The sequence below is a fragment of the Dasypus novemcinctus genome, chromosome 22, assembly GCF_030445035.2.
Source record: "Dasypus novemcinctus isolate mDasNov1 chromosome 22, mDasNov1.1.hap2, whole genome shotgun sequence".
Taxonomy (NCBI): Eukaryota; Metazoa; Chordata; class Mammalia; order Cingulata; family Dasypodidae; genus Dasypus; species Dasypus novemcinctus.
Window position 1 is genome coordinate 65,621,997 of NC_080694.1, and position 20,461 is coordinate 65,642,457.

Below are 20,461 nucleotides of genomic sequence, written 5' to 3' on the forward strand. Positions count from 1 at the left end.
CCTGTAACTCAGCTGAGAGCAGAAATTTAGTTTAACATTTATTTTCTCAGAAGATTGGGGACAGTATTCCATTGTCCTCCATTGCTGCAGTTGAGAAATTGGCTGAGATTTAATTGCTCATTGGAAGGTTATCTGACTTCTTGTTTGTCTCTGTTTCCTTCAGTTTCTCTATTATGTACCAAGGAGCTGATTTGTCATTATGTATCCTGTTCAGACTTCTGTTTTCTTGGATTTATGGTTGGTTTCTCTCAACAGTTCTAGAAAATCTGTAGTCAATACCCTATTGTCAGGTAGCAGATGTGGCTCAACTGACAGAGCATTTGTCTATCATATGGAGGGTCCAGGGTATAATCCCCAGGGCCTCCTGACCCATATAGTAAGCTGGCCATGTGCAGTGCTGCCACATATAAGGAGTGTCGTGTCAGGCAGGGGTGCCCCATGTAGGAAGTGAACCCTTACAGCTCACTTCCAAGACCCATGTCCAGGCCAGCCTTACCCTCCACAAGCTGATGATGTCTTCCAAAGCCAGCCATGGTTCCATTGCATTTGAACCACTATTACCTTGTCCAGCAGTCCACAGTTCATCAAGCTTAGGATTCACCAGAGCTCAGTGAAGAGTGCAGGGAGAACAACCCTGCTGTGTCAATCATCAAAGCCAGAGATGGGTACAAACCATTTCTGATGTTATTCAGGCAGAAGTTGATGGAAATGCTTCAGAAGATAGTTCCAATGTCCACACAGAAGATTGTAGAAACACACCTTTCTCATCCTGGTTCCCAAAGCAAGGAGAAAGCCAAGGTAAGTGGCAAGTGGAAAGAGATCTTGGTATAAAGAAAGCTGCTAATTTACAAATGGATGGTTTTTGTTTTTCTTGCAATGTGAGTGTGGGAGCACAGTAGGGTTACTTTATACTAGTCTTTTTTTTTTCTGTCTGGTTGCATCATCATATCTTTTTGTTGTCTCTCAAGGTGTGCTGCCCTCCTTTCTTTCTTTTTAATCAGAAGGACTCAGAGATGGAACCCGGGTTCTCTGCATGGTGAAAGGAAGCTCAATTGCTTAGGCTGAGCCACTTCCCTATACCAGTCTTAACATTTTCTATGTTTTTTGGACTTTTTTTCCCAATGTCAGCTAAAGGTATATTGGTTCCTGTTAAAGTACAGTCTTCTTTTTTTTAAAGATATAATTTTCTGGGTTCATTTATAACATGCAAGCTTGGTATTTTTAATCAAATGAAATTCTTATTAGATAGATTTTCTCCTAAGTCTGGATTCATCATGACTTTTCAGTACCAACCAATTGTGATATTTACAATATTTGCCAAAACTTAGAGAATTTTGCAGGTATTTGTATTTTACCAGTGTTTCTTTGGTAAATCTTGCATGCAGATTTTGAAATTTTAATGTTGGCACCTAAAAAGTTTGGGATATACATATGTCATATTACAAAATTTACATTGAATCAATTTCTGTGGAACACCATAATATTTAAATTTTTCCATTTTCTCAACTGGAATGCTATTAGCGTGTTTTTCACTGCATATCCTCATTTTCACCTATTTAACTTGCAAATTAATTAATTATTGTTGTAGAGTGGTTTTTAGCATTTGCTTTTATTTTTCTTTAATATGTTTTCAAATTGGCATGTCTTTGAAATATTTTACTTTTTGATTAAAAAATGTGTGTATGAGTATATTTTTCCCTTAAATCATATTAACTTTACCAAGTGAAACCAAGACATATAGTTTTTGAGCCAATTAAGAAAATTCCAGGTTTTAAAATGTAGCATTTTGTGGTAGTGAACACACATGAAATGATGTAGTATATTCCAGACTACTGAAAGAAAACCACCTTAAGAATTTTGTTGAAAGTTTTAGCATCTGAAAAGCAAGAAGAAGGCAAATTGATGGGTAATAAATTAAAAAAAAAAAAAAGGTAAAAGAGAGTAACTTTGTCTTAAAATAGAAATGTCTGGTTATGCCAGAAGGTGAAAGAAGATAGCAAAAGCTAAACTTGAGGGTTTTCAGTTGTAGAAGTCTATGGTGGAAATGAACTTTTTTTTGCCTTGCTTTATAATATCGGCAAATAATGAGCTTGGAAATAAATAATGAAATGTACTGAAAATTTCACAATATTAAATCAATTTCAGTAAATTTATTGATAAGACAGAAAAAAAAGACTGGTGAGTCATTTACCATAAAATTTTACATGGAGGATATATAGTGAAATTAGAAATTAATTTCTCTCTGTTAAAAATAACAGTGGGTTTATGGCCTGACTCAAAAGGCCCTAAATCATGGCATGTTTATAATGATGTCAATTCAAGCTGACTATTATGTGAACTACATTTGGCCAGTGGAAACAAAAATTGGAAAAGACTGTAAATAGACCAGTCCAAATGATTTCTCTGTATAAATGAATTGTACAATTTTTAAAAATATATTGGGAGTAAAGAGAAATAGAATTCTTAATTTGCAAACCAGGAAAAGAGAAACCATGGAACAAAGAAAGCTCAATCAATTCAACAAAGATATGGAAAATAGGGAGAAAGAAGACAGAAAGGAATGATGAAAAGAATTCACAAAATAACATGATTGAAATTGATATATCAATGCTATAGTAAAAAAAAAAAACAGAAAAAAGTCATTTGTCAAAAGACAAGCTCCTAAATTAGATTTTTAAAATGCAGCTATGCTATTCATGAAAGAACTCGTAAATGATGAGACTGAAAGATTTAGAATGAGGGAAGTGGATGTGGCTCAAGCAATTGGGCTGCCACCTATCATATAGGAAGTCCAAATTTTGATTCCTGGAGCCTCCTGGTGAAGGCAAGGTGGCCTGTGCACAAACAGAAGAACACACAGAGAGCTGACAGTGAGCAAAAAAAGAGAAGAGTTAAAACAATACTGCAGGCAATGACGACCAAAGGAAAGTTAAGGTCACTGTATCAATATCAATATTAAAGAAAATAGAAAAGGCATTAGTAGGTTAGATTAAGAGGGGCACTATATACTGGTAAATGAACATTTTATCTGGAAACTAACAGTTCTCAGCTTTAATGCTTCTAACAATTCATTGCAGAATTGCACAAAAACTTTGATAAGGCAACATAGAAGCAGATATTAAACCCATTTCTCTCATTTGTTGATATTTAAAGACAAAAAAATAAGGACATAGACTATTTGAACCACAAAATAAGATCCTTCTGTGAGAATGTGGAGAAGCATGGGAAAGATACAATTAATATAACCTATGGGCTATAGTTAACATTAATATGGTTATCCAGTAACAGTAATGCAGTTAATATCCTTGCATCAATGCCAAAGATGTACTGTGATAGTAATAGGAGAGTATGGAAAAATATGCCTAATATACTCTATATATAGGTAGTGGTAACATACTGGTGACATTATCTCATGATCTCTACCAAATGTTCCACGATGGTGTGTTGTGTTGGTGAATGGTGTCTTACAGGAATTCTGCACAAATGCATGATTGTTTTGTAAGTTCACAACTCGTGCAATAAAAAATATTTCTAAAATATCAGGATTCTTCAAACAAAGATATAAAATATCTGAATAACAAAAATAAGATCCTTTTAATGGCCATCCCTGGAATCCTAAACTTAGTGAAAATATACATTTTTGAGCACTCTTGAAACAGGAAAAAAATAACCAAGATCTGGGTGCAAAAGCAAAAGATGTCGCTATCAAAGCGAAACATTCTCTTTGTTTAAAATTACCTTCATTTTCTTCTTCCATGTGTAAGTTTTTTTGCTTCTCAGTCTGCTCTTTTCTCCAGCAGCTAACCCTTAGAATTCCCGTGTGGTCTTGGGACTTCTCATCCTTCTCACAAATATCTTGGGTGCTCACAGTCGGCCTTTGATTGGACTGAAAGTCCCTTCAGTACAGGCTGCTTGGAGCAATTCAGGGAGCTGGATCTGGGGCGGGTCGTTGAGATCAGCACAGGACTCAGGAGCTCTCAGTGTGGGCAGCAGGCGAGAGCCAGACTCCAGGCTCTTCCATCCTAAACCGCCCCGCCCTGCCCCACCCACTCCTCGTTCTGGAAAAGAGCATCCAGCTCAGAAGCAGAGTGAAGGCAAGAGGAGAGGGGAGAGGCAGCTTCCACAGGACGAAGAACACTGTGCTGGAGAATAATCAACAGCGTTCACCATCAAAAATTACCACGGGTTTCCATGGGTTAAATGGCTGAGAATGGCCGATTTGTCACCACTATCCTTTATATTGCTCAATGTCTATTAATCAGATTTATTTAATTATTCTTCAAATCTATTTTCTTCTGGAAATCTTCACATTTACTATCTCTCTTTACTGTTACCACATCCTGAGAGACAGATTATATTTAAAAACCTGCAGATAAGGAAACCAGGGGCAGAGAGGGCTGCAGCCTCGCCATGCAGAGAGGCGTGGAGGCCACTCCTGAAAGCAGGCTCCACTTTCCATGCCCGGGGGAGACCCTGCCCCTTACCCAGAAACCTCTTCACCTCCCTCTGCAGTGGGAGGGCCTGCTGCGCGAAGTCCCGAATGCTCTGGGCCAGCTCAGGGGACAGGGCCACTGGTTTCCAGCACTTTCTGTTTTCACATCTAGGAACACAGAAATCACGCATCTGGGAGTTCTTCGAGATGCCCTAGCCTCAGCTGGCTGCCACCTTCTAACTGGAAGTGCCATTCCCACAGGAACTGCTTCCTCCAGGACGGGGCACACTGGCCACTGCTGGGCACTGCTGGGGGCATCCGTGGCTGCACTGAGGACAGAATGGGGTGTGTGAAGGGTCACAGGTGACTCTATGTCCTTGATGTGACAATGCTGTGTATCTGTATGGCAATCACTAGGTGTGTGTGGTGCATCTTTGTGGGAGAAGAGAAGAGAGACGCTCACTGCTTACCTTATCATAGTGCTTCTGATATCCTAGGAGTGAGAGAGCAGGGATTCAGGTGTCACCACTCCATTTGCCTTATAACCAGAAAAGACAAACACCACACTGCTTGGCCAGTGTCCTTGTCCTGGGCGAGGGGAGGTCACCCAATCTCTGGAGGCATCAGGTGTCAGGGGTTACTACACGTTAGGGACACAGGGCCTACCCCCTTTTTTCCAGACCCAGGGGGAGTGACCTGCACCTGCTGGTGAGAAGTAAAGGCTCACCCCGAGGTCTTGTTTCCTCAGAGCAGAGAGCTGCCCTAAACCACACTGCCTTCCTTTGTGCCTTGTTGGATCTCCCTCCCTCTGATTTTTGTCTTTGGCCACAGCTGCACTGACCATGCACGGAGCATGGGCCTTTGGGGAGTGATGACCGTTGACCGTGAGCAGCTGTGCTCTGTGAGGAGCCCAGGCCCGGAGCGGGGGGGGGGGGGGGGGGGTGGGGGGGGCCCGTTCGCCTCCAGCATGTCCAGGCAGACCTGGGAGGCTTCTGAGCCCCTGCCTGAGGGTGGCTTGCCCTCCTGTGGACGCTGCAGAGCCTGGAATTGGGGACGGCAGGTCGCTGGAGCCTCAGCCCCACGTCTGCAGCCTCCTAGAGAACCAGACATAGAGTGACACCCCCACCTGTGACGGAGCAGAGGAGCACTTGGTCAGGTGCTTCCTTCCTGCTCCCTTGTCCCCGCACAGTGCTGAGGCCAAGCCCAGAACAGAGCCCTGTGCTCCAGGGTCACAGCAGGGGTCAGAGTCAGGAGCGAGGAGACAGTTTTCCCTAGCGTGAGATCCTGACGGGGGGGGCCCAGCGTCCTGTCCGCGGAGGGGCTTCACGGCGGCAGCTTGGGATGCAATTTCTTTGCTCGCGGCAAAGAGCCCAGAGCTGGTGCACAGCAGACAGAGGGCCCCGGAGCCGACGGGCGCCTTCTCAAAAGCCAACGCTGGGATTCAGGGCACCAGCACAGTAACGAAGCCTACAAGCCTGGGAATGCGCCATAAAGCCCGTGTGACGCGTGACGCAGAGCTCCAGGCGCAGCCCCCTCAGCCGAGCAGCGTGACTTAAAGCCACGCCAAGGTCAGCTCCGCTGGCAAAGGGCCGCAGCGGGCCAGGGCTCGGGAGTCGTTTTGAACATTCCCTCTGCTGTTCAGAACTGAACTTAGGCCCGTGCAGCCTGAGGTCTTCTTTGACTTCCTTTCCCACAGGAGCAGTTGATGGCTTCTCCAGGTGCAAACTCAAGGTGGTCTACGAGGGGGCAGGGGCAGCAGGTGCTGTGGGATAAAGACCCCTGTGCAGAGCCCCCGTCACAGAACGGTCCTCACGGCCAGCGGCCCCACGTGTCCATGTGTGTCCTGGAGTGGAAATGAGCTCCCGTGGAAAAGGCTTCCTGGAGGCCCACGGCACTCGCCCTCAGCCCCCAGCTGACCACTGTGCGGCCGTCCTCAGGGAGCAGCGGCCTGACCACCTCCTGGTCAGGGTCCTCGGGTTTAAACTGTCCCCAGCAGTCCTAATGTCCCGCTGTTTGGTCTAAAGGTATTTGTACCTTACATCACCTTCCCATCTCATAGCTGGATTTTCTTCCTCAAGGTGGGAGAATAATCTCAGTTTATCCATTACATTAAGAAATTTGGTCAAGTTGTTAGTCCAGTAAAATAAAGCATTCATTTTGTCTAAGCCTTTTGAATAGTGAAGAAGGAGGTGGGAGCCGTCAGCCGTGGGCTCGGCGACCCCGTGAGACCCGCTGTGGGGCCACACGCCGACTCCGAGTCCAGGGAAAAGGCTCCATTTCCTGAACTCGTCCCCAGGGCTTTAAACGGTTCCTTCCTGACACTTTCACGCACATCCCACAGCAGCCCCTGGTAGGTCTCGCCTCTCTGGTGCCCGCTCCTGGGGCCTGAGCACTCCGGGGCCTGTCCTGCAACTTGTGCTGGAGGGTGGTGGAGCACAGCGCGGGGCGCACACCAGGGGACCGCAGGACGCAGGGCGGCACAGGCAGCAGGGACGCCTGGACCCCCGCGTGCACTCGATTTTCTGAGGCTATCGTGGAAGTCCAAGTCTCCCCAAGAACTGCGTCCGGCTTGTGCCAGGCTGAGATCTGCAAACTCCTGGAGCTCCAGAAGGCCGAGGATGTCACGCTCCAGCCGGCCCTTTCACCCAGAATCCCCGCTGGGCCTTATTTAGGCCTCTCCTGTTTGAAGCAGCTGCGTCTCCAGGGGAAGTGCAGCAGGCCATTCCCTGCTGGACACTGGGTCCCCTCTGTGTATGCACCTGGAATTTCTTCCCACAGCTATTTGATCGCTCTTCTGAGTAGTGTTGCTCTCCTCCATGGAAGTTAGGTGCCAATCTGTTGTCATTTCTGCCATTTCGTACCTAGGTATCTCAAAGTCATTACAGGGGCACACCTGTGGGATGCCCTTCCCTCACTCCCTCCCTTCCCTGGACCCCAGTTCAGGGTCGTGGTCAGTCCATGGCTCAGGTGTATCCTGGGGGCCAGGTGCACCTGCCCAAAGCCAGCAGGGGGTTTGCTTCTCAGGTGGGGTTCTGTCGGCAGTGAGGCCAATTCTTCACTGCACTGGGGGGTCCATAGGGCGGCCACGGGGCTGGCTCCATGTGCAGAGTCCTCTGAGGCTGGAGTTCAAGACCCCTAAGAGTGAGCTCCCACATGGCCAGGTGCAGCCACATCCCCTGCGGTCCCTCCAGCTACATTGCACTTAGTGGTGAAAGATGAAAGCTTTCCCACCAAGATCAGGAACAAGGCAAGGATGCCCACTCTGCCCCTGGTATTCAATATTGTGATAGAAGTTCTACCTAGAGCAACTAGGTAAGAAAAAGAAATAAAAGGCACCCAAATAGGAAAGGAAGAAGTACAACTTTCATTATTCACCTGTGATATGATCCTATACTTAGAAAATGCCCCAAAATCCAGAACAAAATTAATAGAACTTATAGACAATTTCTGTAATGTGATGGAATATGCTATTAATATCCAAAAATCTATAGCATTTCTATGCACTACTAATGAGCAATTTCCAGAGGAAGTCAGAAAAAAAAATCCCATTTATAATACCAACTAAAAGAAGCAAATAGGAATAACAGTGGTCAAGGACATAAAGGACCTGTATTCTTAAACCCATAAAACAATGGTGAAAGAAACCAACAGCAATCTAAATAAATGCAAGGATATTTCCATGTTAATAGGTTGAAGACTAAATATCATTAAGATGTCAGTTCTACCCAAACTGATTTACAGATTTAATCAATCCTGAGGAAAATTCAAATATCCTTCTTAGTAGAATTTGAAAATCCAATTATCAAATTTATCTGGATAAGTTAGGATCCCCTAAATTAAAAAAATAAAATAAAAAGAACAAAGTCAAAGGACACTTGCTTCCAGACTTTAAAGAATATCATCTACCTACAGGGGTAAAAACAGCATGGTACTTGCATAAACATAGAGAGATTGGCCAATGGAACCAAATCTAGAGTCCAGAATAGACCCTCCCATCTGTGATCAGGTGATCTTTGACAAACCCACTCAGCCAGGTCAGAATAACCTATTCAACAAGTGGTGCTGGGAGAGCTGGATATCCATATCTCAAAGAAAGGAAGAAAGAGGACCCTTATCTCACAGCTTATTCAAAATTAATTTAAAGTGGGTCAAGGACCTAAATGTAAAAACTAGAACCACAAAACTCTTAGAAGAAAATGTAGGGAAACATCTTCAAGATCTGGTGCTTGGTGGTGGTTTCTTGGACCTTACTCCCAAAGCCAAAGCAACAAAAGAAAAATAGATAAATGGGACAGTTTTTAAAGTAAATACTTTTGTTCTTTAAAAGACTTTATCAAGAAAGTAAAAAGACAGATAACTCAATGGAGAAAATCTTTGGATAGCAGATATCTGATAAGGGATTGCTCTTCATGTTCCATAAAGAGAGTCTACACCTTAACAACATGACCAGCCATCCTATTAAAAAATGGGCAAAATATTTGAACAGACCTTTTTCCAGAGTGGATTTAGAAAAGGACAAATTACACATGAAGAGAAGGTCCCTACTAGGGAAATGTAGATTACAACCCCCATGAGATGGGAGGCAGACGTGGCTCAAATGATAGAGTGTCCACCTACCATATGGAGGGTCCAGGGTTCAATACCCAGGGCCTCCTGACCCATGTGGAGGTGGCCCATGTACAGTGCTGCTGCCCACAAGGAGTGCCCTGCCATGCAGGAGCACCCCTGTGTAGGGGTGGTCCACGCACAAGGAGTACACCCCATAAAGAGAACAACCCCATGTAAAAAAAAGTGCAGCCTGCCCAGGAGTGGCACTGCACACATGGAGAGCAGCTGCAGCAGGATGATGCAACAAAAAAGAGTCACAGTTTCCCAGTGCCACCAGATAAGGCAGGTGGACACAGAAGAACACACAGTGAATGGGCACAGAGCAGACAATGGGGGGAAATGGGAGAGAAAGAAATAAAAATAAATCTAAAAAACAAAAAAAAAAAACGCCATTAGATATCATCTCTTACCATACAGAATGGACACTCTTAAAAGAACAGAAAATATCAAGTGCTGGAGAGATATGGAGAAATAGGAACACTCTTTCACTGTTGGGAGTATAAAATGGGCAACCTCTGTGGAAGAAGATCTGGTGGTTCCTCAGGAAACTAAATATAGAACTGCCGTGTGTGCAGCAATCCTGCCACTAGGAATGTACTCAGAATAACTGAGAGCAAGGACGTGAACGGCTATTTGCACTCCGATGTTCATAGCATATTTATTCGCAAATGCTAAAAGAGGAAAACAACCCCAAGTGTCCTGAACTGATGAATGGATAAACAGCAAGTGGTATATTCATACAATGGAATATTTCCAGCTGTAAGAAGAAATCTACTGGGGAAGTGCATGACAACATGGAGGAACCTTGAGGATATTATATTAAGTGAAATAAGCCAGACACAGAAGGATAAATAGTGATATGAACTAAATATAATGACTAGAATAATGGATTTGGACTCTGACATGTAGATAGGTGGGAGACAGAATGTGGTTTGAAAATGGGTGAAGATGTTGGATGTATGTAGATTGATTAATAAGGTCCAATATAAATACTGGCAATGGTTGGACCTGATGGTAACATATTATAGTGAATGTTACACTGTTGATTTATGGATGTGATTGTGGCTGAAACTAGTAGTCCAGGAATATTCATATTAGTTGGAGGACAGCTGGAAGATAATATGGTGAATATATAACAATGATGTTGGAAGTATATGAGGATTGTGGTTAATAATATAAATACAGGAATGTTCTGCTTCAGGGTGTTAAGTATGTGGGGATACATAGGAAATATAATTAATGAAATTGATGGGCTATAGTTAATGATGTTGTAATGTTTTTGTAACAAAAGCAAAGTTGGTACTATATTAATTCTATTAAAGGTAAAAAAGGGAATACGGGGCTTGGTTTTGTGAGACATAAATAAGATTAAATAATTTTATCCATTTTTTTGAATAATAGGAGACCTTGACTGTGTCATTTAAGTAATCTGTGTTCATCTGTGTGTCTTTCTGAACACTAGAGGAAGAACTGAGTGAGCAGTTGCAATTAGGTGAGATAAAAGTGGCTGAAAACGAACTTTTTAGGAGTAATTTTTCCTTAACTTGTTGAGCTGCCTTTTTCTGTTCTTTTATTTTTCTGAATTTGAAATACAATTGTTAATAAACAAAATTTTTTAAAAGATGCTGCAAATATTGTTAAGTGACACCAAAGATTTAGAATATTACATAGACTTAGTTGATAATGCAGTGGCAGGGTATCAGAAAGTGAGTCCAACTTTGAAAGACGTTCTACTCTGTATAAAGTGCTATCAAACAGCATCACGTGCTACAGAGACAACTTTCGTGAAAGGAAGAACCAATGGATATGGCAACTTCCTTGTTGTCTTATTTTAAGAAATTGCCACCCCACCCCACCCTTCAGCAGCCTCCACCTGATCAGTCAGCAGCAGTCAATATCGAGGCAAGACCCTCCACCAGCAAAAGACTATGACTCGCTTAAGGCTCAGGGGAGGGTTAGCAATTTTTAGCAACAAAATATTTTTAATTGAAGTACGTACATTGTTTTTTATACATAAAGTTACTTATTTCAGTCCTAATAGACTACAGTATAGTGTAAGCAAAACTTTTATGTACACAAAAAAACAAAAAATTCGGGTGACTCATTTTATTGTGATATTTACTTTATTGTTATAGTATGGAATTAAACCCACCTCATCTCCAAGGTAGGCCTGTGCTGTTGTACCTGTGGAAGGGATACTGTTGAGGAGAATTTTCACTACAATCATAGTGTCCTCTTGGCGACCTCCAGGACAGAACCTTTCTCCAGTGTCAGTAATGCATTACCAGGTTTCTTGTGAAAAACCATCTAACATGTATGCTTTGGGTTCTGTGAATAACTTTCCTCTCTGGTTGGCTCCCAGAAAACTCAGAGTCCAAATCAGGGACCCCCTGGAGCAAGAGGGTAAAAGCTTTCAGTCATATGTGGATGCTAAACGTATTACTCATTTCACTTTGTGGTTTTTTTGCCTTTACTTTTATTTCAGCCCAATTTAATCTTTAATTTTTAAAATGGTGTTCTGTGTGGCTTTTCTTGTTGTTGTTACTCTAGAATGAGATACGGTAAAAATAAATAATGACCCCCTCATCCAGTACTATCTTGGGGTGGAATCAGGACAGGGACTTAGGGAGAGGCTGGAGAGAGAGTGGGGTGACAGGTCTTAGAGGGGGTTGGGCAGGCCATGATGCAGTGCTGGGAACTGTTTCCAAAACACCTGTGAAATGCCACATTTTGAAGTTTTCAAAATAAACTTAAAATTGTCAAAAACATTTAAATGTAAATTTATAGCATGAAATGGATAATAAAAGACAAATAGAAACAACTTATGGCAATATATTTGATAACTGAGACAAAATTGACAATTTCCTTTAAAGAGACAAATTAGCAAAACTGAATCAATTAGAAATAGGAATTGTGGATGGCCCTGTACCAATTAAAGGAATTAAATTCATAATGAGAAACCATCCCACAAAGGAAACTCCAGGCTCAGTGGCGTCACTGTTGAATTCTACCATACATTTAATCAAGAATTTATATCACTACTGTGGAAACTCTTATGGAAAATAGAAGAGGAGGAAAACACACTTTCAAATTATTTTGTGAGGCATTACCAAAAGCAGAGAAAGACATCAGAAGAAAATTGTGGTGGTTAAGTTCATGGGTCAACTGGGCCAGGCAGTGGTGTCCACATGTTTGGTCAAGCAAGCACTGGCCTGATTGTTACTGTGAGGACATTTTGATGATTTAAGTCATCAGTACGTTGATGGCATCTGTGGCTGATGACATCTACAATCAACTCAGGAGATTGCCTTCAGCAAATCAGTTGAAGGCCTTAAAAGAAGAAGTGATGGTTTCAGCAGTCAGAAGAGGGAATTTCCATCTCTACTTCAGCCAGTTTCTTCTGGGGAATTTATGGGAAACCTTCACTCGATTTCCCAGCTTGCAGTCAGTCCTTCAGAATTTGGAATTTGGACTTGCCCATCTCTACAGTCATGTGAGACAATTCATATAAAAATCTATTTCCTTAGAGAATGCTTACTTATATAAAAACTTTATTACAATGTCTCTCAGGAACATTTTCAAAACACCAGCAAATTGAATACAAAATAATTTTAAAGTGATAATGGATCATGACCAAGAAAGTTATATCCCTGATGCAAGTTGGGATGAATATATGAAAACTTATCTAATTTATCATTTAATGGAATAAAGTAGAATAACAATAAGACCAACTCCATGTAGAAAAAAAATTAAAAGTTCAATCTTTTGATAATAAAATTTCTCAGTAAACTAGGAATAGAAGGCAACTTCTCCAAGGTGATAAAGGTCACTTATGAATAATCTACAGATAACAGCATATCTTATCATAAAAGACTAAATACTTTCTAAGATCAAGAACAAGGAAAGGTTGTGCAATCATGCCACTATTATTACACAAAATACTGTCAAGCAGAGGAAATCACACACATACAGATTATAAAACAGAAAAGAAAGTGTTGCAGCTGACAGGATGGCATACATAGTAAATCCTATAGTGAAAAATGTTCCTAAACTAGTGAGTATAGCAAGATTGCAGGGTTCAAGAACAATGTACAAAAGTCATTTTTATTTCTATACACAGTATAAAACTAGCAAAATGAAAATTAGAAATTCAATTTACAATAGCATCATCATAATAAAATGACTAGGTATCAATTTAAAGAAAGTGTGCAAGATCTCTACAGTGAAATCTACAACAATTGCTGAAGGAAAGTAACAAAAATCTAAATAAAGGTGGAGATATACCATGTCAAGAAATGGAATATTCATTATTATGGTATCAATTCTCCACAAATTGGCTTATTGTTTAAAGCAATTCCAATTAAAATCATGGCAGACATTTAAAGAGAAATTGACAAGCTGATGGTATAATTTATATGGAAGCACAAAGGATATTGAATAGCCAAAACCTTTTTAAAAAATTACCTATTTTGAATTAAAAAAATAATTAAAATACAAGAAAAGGCAGCTCAATAAGTTATGGAGGGTGGAGGACTTGGCCCATTGGTTAGGGCTTCCGTCTACCACATGGGAGGTCTGTGGTTCAAACCCCGGGGGCTTCCTTGGCCCATGTGCAGCTGACCCATGTGCAGTGCTGATGCGTGCAAGGAGTGCCGTGCCATGCAGGGGTGCCCCCCCCACCCCCGCGTAGGGGAGCCCCAAGCACAAGGAGTGGGCCCCGTAAGGAGAGCTGCCCTGCACAAAAGAAAGTGCAGCCTGCCCAGGAATGGTGCTGCACACATGGAGAGCTGACACAAGATGATGCAACAAAAAGAAACACAGATACACAGATTCCCGTGCCTCTGACAACAGAAACGGACAAAGAAGAAGAGCAGCAAATAGATCCAGAGAACAGACAACCGGGATGGGGGCAGAAGGGAAGGGAAATAAATAATCTTAAAGAAAAAAAAAGTTATGGAAGCATTGCTCTAAACAGTTCTGGCCAGGCATTTTGATCTCATCGAATTCCAACTTCTAATTCATTTGTTCCTCTAGTGTTCAGAAAGCTACAGAGATGAAAGGGATTACTTAAATGTCTTAAAAGGTTTTTAAGAAGAAATGCGGAAGGTCCATGGAGCAGATCTGAAAACCTACTTTCCAACTGCAGTACCAGCCTCAGGGCAGTGGTCAATAACCATAATAAAGAGTATAAATAGACCCAAACATACGCATGTTCTTGAAAACGGCTTCCCCTAATCCAGTGGGGAAAGAAGCATCTCCTCAATAAATGGTGGAAAGTTTCAAATATGGTTTTGACACAAAGGAGCTGGTGGGGACGAGGCCGAGGGGACGTGGACAGCTAAGGCCCCGGAAGGAGAAACGACCCAGGACACTGGGCTCCTGCACTCAGCCTGGGGAAGGTCCACCTTGGTGTGGGGATGGTGGGCAGGTGCCTGGTCCGGGGGTTGGGGAGGCGGGAAGGTCAGCCCTCGGGTTCGTGGAGTGCGTGGGCAGAGCCTGGGCGGGTCTTCTCGCCCACCTCCCCGCCGTCCATGAGGGTCTCCAGCCCCCAGGACCCGCATCTCTGGGGCCTCCAGCTGCGAGGCCGCCTCCCCGCACCCAGCCCAGGTGGCACCAGCTCAGCTGATCAGGAGCTGAAGAAGCGCCTGCAGGTGGCCAAGGGCTCTGACCACAGGCTGCCCAGGGCTGGGGGGAAAGCGGTGAGAGGGGAGACCCTGGGGCTCCTGGCAGCAGGGGCCACGGCCTCCAGGAGCCACACAGCCGCGCTCGTCCCTCCTTCGGGTCCTTGATTTCCCTTCCCCTCTGCTCTCACTGGGAAGACCCAGTCCCTCCCCTCACTGTGTCCTGAAGGCTGCCCCCTCCCCTCTGGCTCCTTCCCATCCAGTGTTTTCTGCTCCACCCCCAGTCGTCCCTATTTCCTCCCTCCCTTCTCTTGTCAGGAGTCCTCCCCCTCTACCTTGTTCCTAGGCCAATGCCAGAGGGCCTCACCCTCCCTCTTCCCCAGATCCTAGAGTTGGGGAATCACGTATGGATTCCTGGAGGAGACGCCCGCATCCCTGGAAGCAGAAGAAGGAACTAGTGTCAGGGCCGTGGCCGCCAAGGACCTCTGCTAGGAGTCGGAGGGACTGGTGCTGGGGGACCCCTAGCTTGTGGTCCGCCTTGGTCCCGGGGGCCAGATGGAATGGTCTGGAGTTCGTGCTCTGCCCTGAGCCAGAGTCCACAGTCACACCAAAGGAGTAAATGTCTCCATTAGCGCAGTCGCACCCGACCCTGCCCTGGATCGCGGGCGCCCCCTGAAGTGCAGACACTTGCCCGGATGCTGGGGGCGCATGGAGACCCCAGGGAGGTCTCCCCTGAGGGCAAAGGGGATCGCCGGTCTTCTGTCCTCTGCCCGGTGGCCAAGCGGGGGCGCCGCTGGCACTCTCTAGGATTCTGACCTGAGGAGGGGTTGGGCTTGAGTGGGGCAGAGCTGGGGGACCTGGGGGTTCAGCCCTGATGGGAAAGGGGGTGAACTTCTCTTCTGAGCATCCCTGGAACCCACTGGTGTCAGACTCCGGGTGGAGCAGGGAGTGGGAGAGGAGGGGCGCTCAGCAGCCCTTGTGCCTCCTTGAGGTTTCCATCTCTTCCCAGAGCCCCCACCCAGCCCGCTTGAAGGCAGCACCTGGGAGCACTGGAGAGTAGATATTTTTCATTTAGTCTACTCCTTTTCAGAGGGCTGTGTTTTTTGTTTTTTTTCTAATAAACTTTTAATCTTAGAATAGTTTTACATCTATAGAAAAATGGTAAAGGTGTTCAGAGAGCTCACAGACAACCCTGCTTCCCACATTGTTATCATTTTACATTCCTGGCACTTTGCTCCTGCTAATGAAGGAATATTGATGCATTATTAGTAATTCACCTAAAATTTATGTGATTTCATTAGCTTTACCCCATGACCTCTCCCTGTCCCGGGATCCCATCCACGGCAGCGCGTTACACTTAGTCCCATTGGGTCTCCTCCACCTCTTCTGGCTGTGACAGTTTCTCAGACTTTCCTTGTTTTTGGTGACTTTCACAGTTTTGAGGAGTCTTGGTCAGGATTTGTAGACTGCCTATTTTTTTTTTCCCCAGGGGATCTGAGAGCATTGAAGCCTCAAGCTCATCAGACAAGTTTATTTATATCAGGGGCTTCTTTATATACCCCAAGGATGTAGACTGCCTTTTGATTTGAGTTAGGTTGGTGCTTTTCTCACAGTTAGACCAGGGCTGTGATTTTTAGGGAAAAGGCCATGGAGATGCCATATCCCAGCAGAATAAGAAGGGAACAGGGCAGGACCATGATCCATCTCTGGTGATATTCGCTGGGTTTCCTGGCTAAGGCAGTGTTTCCTGGGATTCTCCAACATGAACTCACTGTTCACATCCCCCTTCCTTTGTCCACATTGGAAGGAAATCTTTGCAGTCCACATTTAAGGGTTAGATGTTATGCTCAACTCATTGAGGGTGGAGCATCTACCTAAATTATTGGGAATTCTTGTTTTTGAGAGATTTCACTATTCTTTCCCTACGTAAGTATTTATCCAGTCATTTACAGGTTCATGGATATTCATTTTGTACTTTTGGCTATAATGCAATTCTGTGCTATTTATTTTATTGCTCAAATTATTCCAGTTTTGGTCATAGAGAGTTCTGTTGTCTCGAATCTTTCTGACATGTCCCCATGGTTTTATGTTTTGGGCAATACTCACTTTCTGCACTCCCACATGCTCTAGACCCATCTTATATATTTCCTTTCCCTGCCCTAGATTCAGCCTTTTCTGCAAGGAGCCTTGTTTCAGTTTTGAGATAATGGTGTTAGAAACTAGTTCTAGGCATTGGGTTTGCTCATTCCTATTGGGGTGTCATTGCTTTTAGGCCTTCTCAGTAGAGAATTAGAAAATATGTGTCGATACCAAGGCATGTGTAACACACATCTATAATACATACACATACACCTACACCAATATTTATACTAAAGTACATTAAGCTAAACAAAATTTGATTCTATATCTTCAACTCTAACCACATAGTATATATTTCAATCTGGCTTTCCCACTCACAAATCTGTAACTTCCCAATTCTATGGTGTGTAACTTGGTTCCTACCACCTATTATATATTAATATTTACTTATTGTTCAATCCTCATACACATAGACAGTGACTTCAGAATTGATAGTCTATACCCGATGAAAAAGAACTTTACCAAGTACAGTCAGTGCTTAGGGATAGTTCTTTTTGTCTTGACTCTTACAATTTCCAGCCATCTCCAAAGGTCCTCAGTCCAGCAGCTCCTTCCGCCTCCTTCAGTGAGGTCATGCCATGCACCTGCAATACAGCTGGATCCTTCTGCTACAGTCTACAGACATCCTGGGATTCCCCAATTGCCTGGATGTTTTTTTAAAGTTTGCATACTCAAGGTTCACTCTTTGTGCTGTAAGGTTTATGCATTTAGACACATGGACAGTGTCACATATCCATCTTACAGTACCAAACAGACCAGTGTCAGGGCCCTAAAACTCCCCTGTGCTTCACCTAAACAGCTCTTCCTCCTCCACAAGGGTCATGACAACCAGGATCTGCTTTCAGTATCTATATTCTTTCCTTTCCAGAATTTCATGAAGATGGAACCAAATAACGTGGAGCCTTCCCAGTGTGGCTTCCTTCACTAGCAACATGCATTTAGGATTCATCCATGTTGTTGCATGAATTCACACCTCATTCCTTCTCATGGCTGCATAGTATTGTGTAATATGGATCAATGGATTACCACCAATTTTTAAAATGTGGTACTGTAGATTGAACCCAGAACCTCATACATGGGAAGCAGATGCTCAAACCACTGAGCTACACCAGCTCCCCAACCACCAGCTGTTTTATTCACTCACATGTAGATGGACAATGTGGTTCCTTCAGGTTTGCGAGAGTTTTTAACTAAGCTGCTTTGAACATTTCTACACAGGCTTTTACCTAAATATAAGTCTTGACATTAGATGAGCAAACAGCTGGGAGTGGCACTGCTGGGTGCACACTTTGGCATTCCTACCAGCTGCACCCTTTGGTGCACCCTTTGGCCTTCCTACTGGCAGGGTGTGCAGGTTCCTGGAGCTCCACATCTTTGCCAGTGCAGGTGTCACCACTTGTCACAGACTGAAATAGCCTCCCAACCCACCCCCAATAACCTCTACATCCTAATCCCTGGAACCTGTGAATATTAACTTATATAGCAAAAAGTATCCTTTGCATATGTAATCAATCTAGAGATGGAGATTAGCCAGAATTATCTCCGTATATGGGCCGTTGGTGTGATCACATGGATCTCATAACAGGGAAGTGGGGTGAGATTTCACTACACTCAGAGGAGATGGTGATGAGAAGATGGAGCAGAGATCTGACAGTGTTGGATTTAAGGTTAGAGTGATGTAGCCAGAAGCCAAGGAGAGCTGGCAGCCACCAGAAATGGAAGAGGCAAGACACAGGTTCACTCTCTGCTCAAGCCTCCAAAGGGAGCCAGGCCTGGCCAACACCTTGATTCCAATAGGGCATTGATTTTGGATTTCTCACCTCCATAATGGTGAGAACATAAATTTCTGTGGTTTAAAGCCACCAAATGGGGAGCAGAGGTGGCTCAAGCCATTGGGCACTTCCCTCCCACATGGGAAGTCCTGGGTTCAGTTCCTGGTATAACCTAAAAAAAAACCTAAAAGTAAAAAAAAAAGACAAGCACAAAATGAACAGACAAAGAGAACAGACAGCAAGCACAAACAACAAATGGGGGGGCAGAATTAATAAATTAAATAAAGCCACCAGAGGTGTGAAAATTTGTTCCACCGGCAATAGGAAACTAACCCACCAGTTTATTTTGGTTTAGTTTAGCCATTCTAACAGGTGTGTGCAGGGGCATCTCATGGTGGTTTCATCTGCTCTTCCCTAATGACAATGACTCTGAGCATGTTTTTATGTGCTTATCTGCCACCTGTGTATCTTTGGTGAGGTGTCTGCCCAGACTTTACTCCTTTTAAAAACTTAGGTTGTTTTCTTATTGTTGAGAGGTTTTATTTTCAAATTTTTAAAAATCAATTTTATTGATACATATTAATAAAATAATCCTTCCAAAGTATACAATCAATGATACTTGACATAATCACAGAGTTGTGCTTTCATCACTTCAGTCAATATTAGGGTATTTTCATTATTTTAATAATAAGAAGAAATGAAAAACCAAAAACTTAACCCTTAATAATCACCATACAATCTCTCTATCTTTTCCATGTTAGACATACCTGCTATTAGATCTTATATTTCTTTTATTTCCCCTACCTCCAACCCTATTGTTTTGCCGTGTCCATTCACTGTGTGATCTTTTGTATCTATTTCTCCTTTTGTCCTTTCTTCTCGTTTTTTCCTCTAGGATTCACCAGGATTTGATCCCGAGGACCTCCAATATGGAGAGAGGTTCCCTGTCACTTGTGCCTCCACAGTTCCTGGTTGCTGCTGCATCTCACCTTGACTCTCCCCTTTGTCTCTTTTGTTGCATCATCATCTCGCTGCATGGCTCACCTGGTTCGCTGCAAGTCACACCTTCACCAGGAGGCCCCGGGAAGTGAGCCAGGTCATCCCACATGGTAGACTGAAGCAATCACTTGAGGCACACCTGCTTCCCTCAGTGTCCATCTAGTTCATTTGTATTTACATTTTGAATAGATTGAGCTTAACAAAAACAAAAATGACAATGATGGAACATAAACTTGGACTCAGGCTTTCTGGTGGCAAAGATGAAATTGCTTCAGTGTCTTGGCTGAATTACAGCCATTTTCACCTATGGCACGAGCTGTGAGAGTCCCTATGGGAATACGACGGTGTACTTGAGATGGGCGCTGAATAATTTAAAGAACTTCTTAGAGGAAGCAGATGTGGCTCAAGTGACTGAACTCTGCCCTACCACATGGGAGGACTGTTGAGTTATAAGAGTTCTTTATGTATTCTGGGCAGAAATCACCTATCAGAAATGTGATTTGAAATATTTTATCTCTGTAGCTTGAGCCAATGATAAAATGTAAGCTCTCAAGAGAAAATTAGAATTTTGGAAAACTGGTATCCATCACCCTAAGCTTGACAGCTTTCCAATACACACACATTTTCTGGTGGGATCTGTGTTAATTGTAACAATTTTCACCTTTTGAAAATGCGTAAAGAAATGTGTTCTTACTGGAAGATCTACATAGCTTAGTGGGCCAGTGTGCTACTTTAAAATCTTCATGCATTAGTAGAAAATCCATTTAATGTGCAAAGACCGACCTGAGGATTTCCATGTCACATGATGAAATATTCAAAATCAGATTTCAGACTGCAAGTCACCTTTAGAAACTACACTCGTGAGCTTTCAGTGTAGTATGGAAGATGAA

At 43.4% G+C, this 20,461-nt stretch overlaps 1 pseudogene; it reads left to right on the plus strand.

Moving 5' to 3' along the window:
• Positions 1-20,461, plus strand: part of LOC111758644 (protein RUFY3-like) — a 109,758-nt pseudogene that overhangs the window by 65,517 nt on the left and 23,780 nt on the right.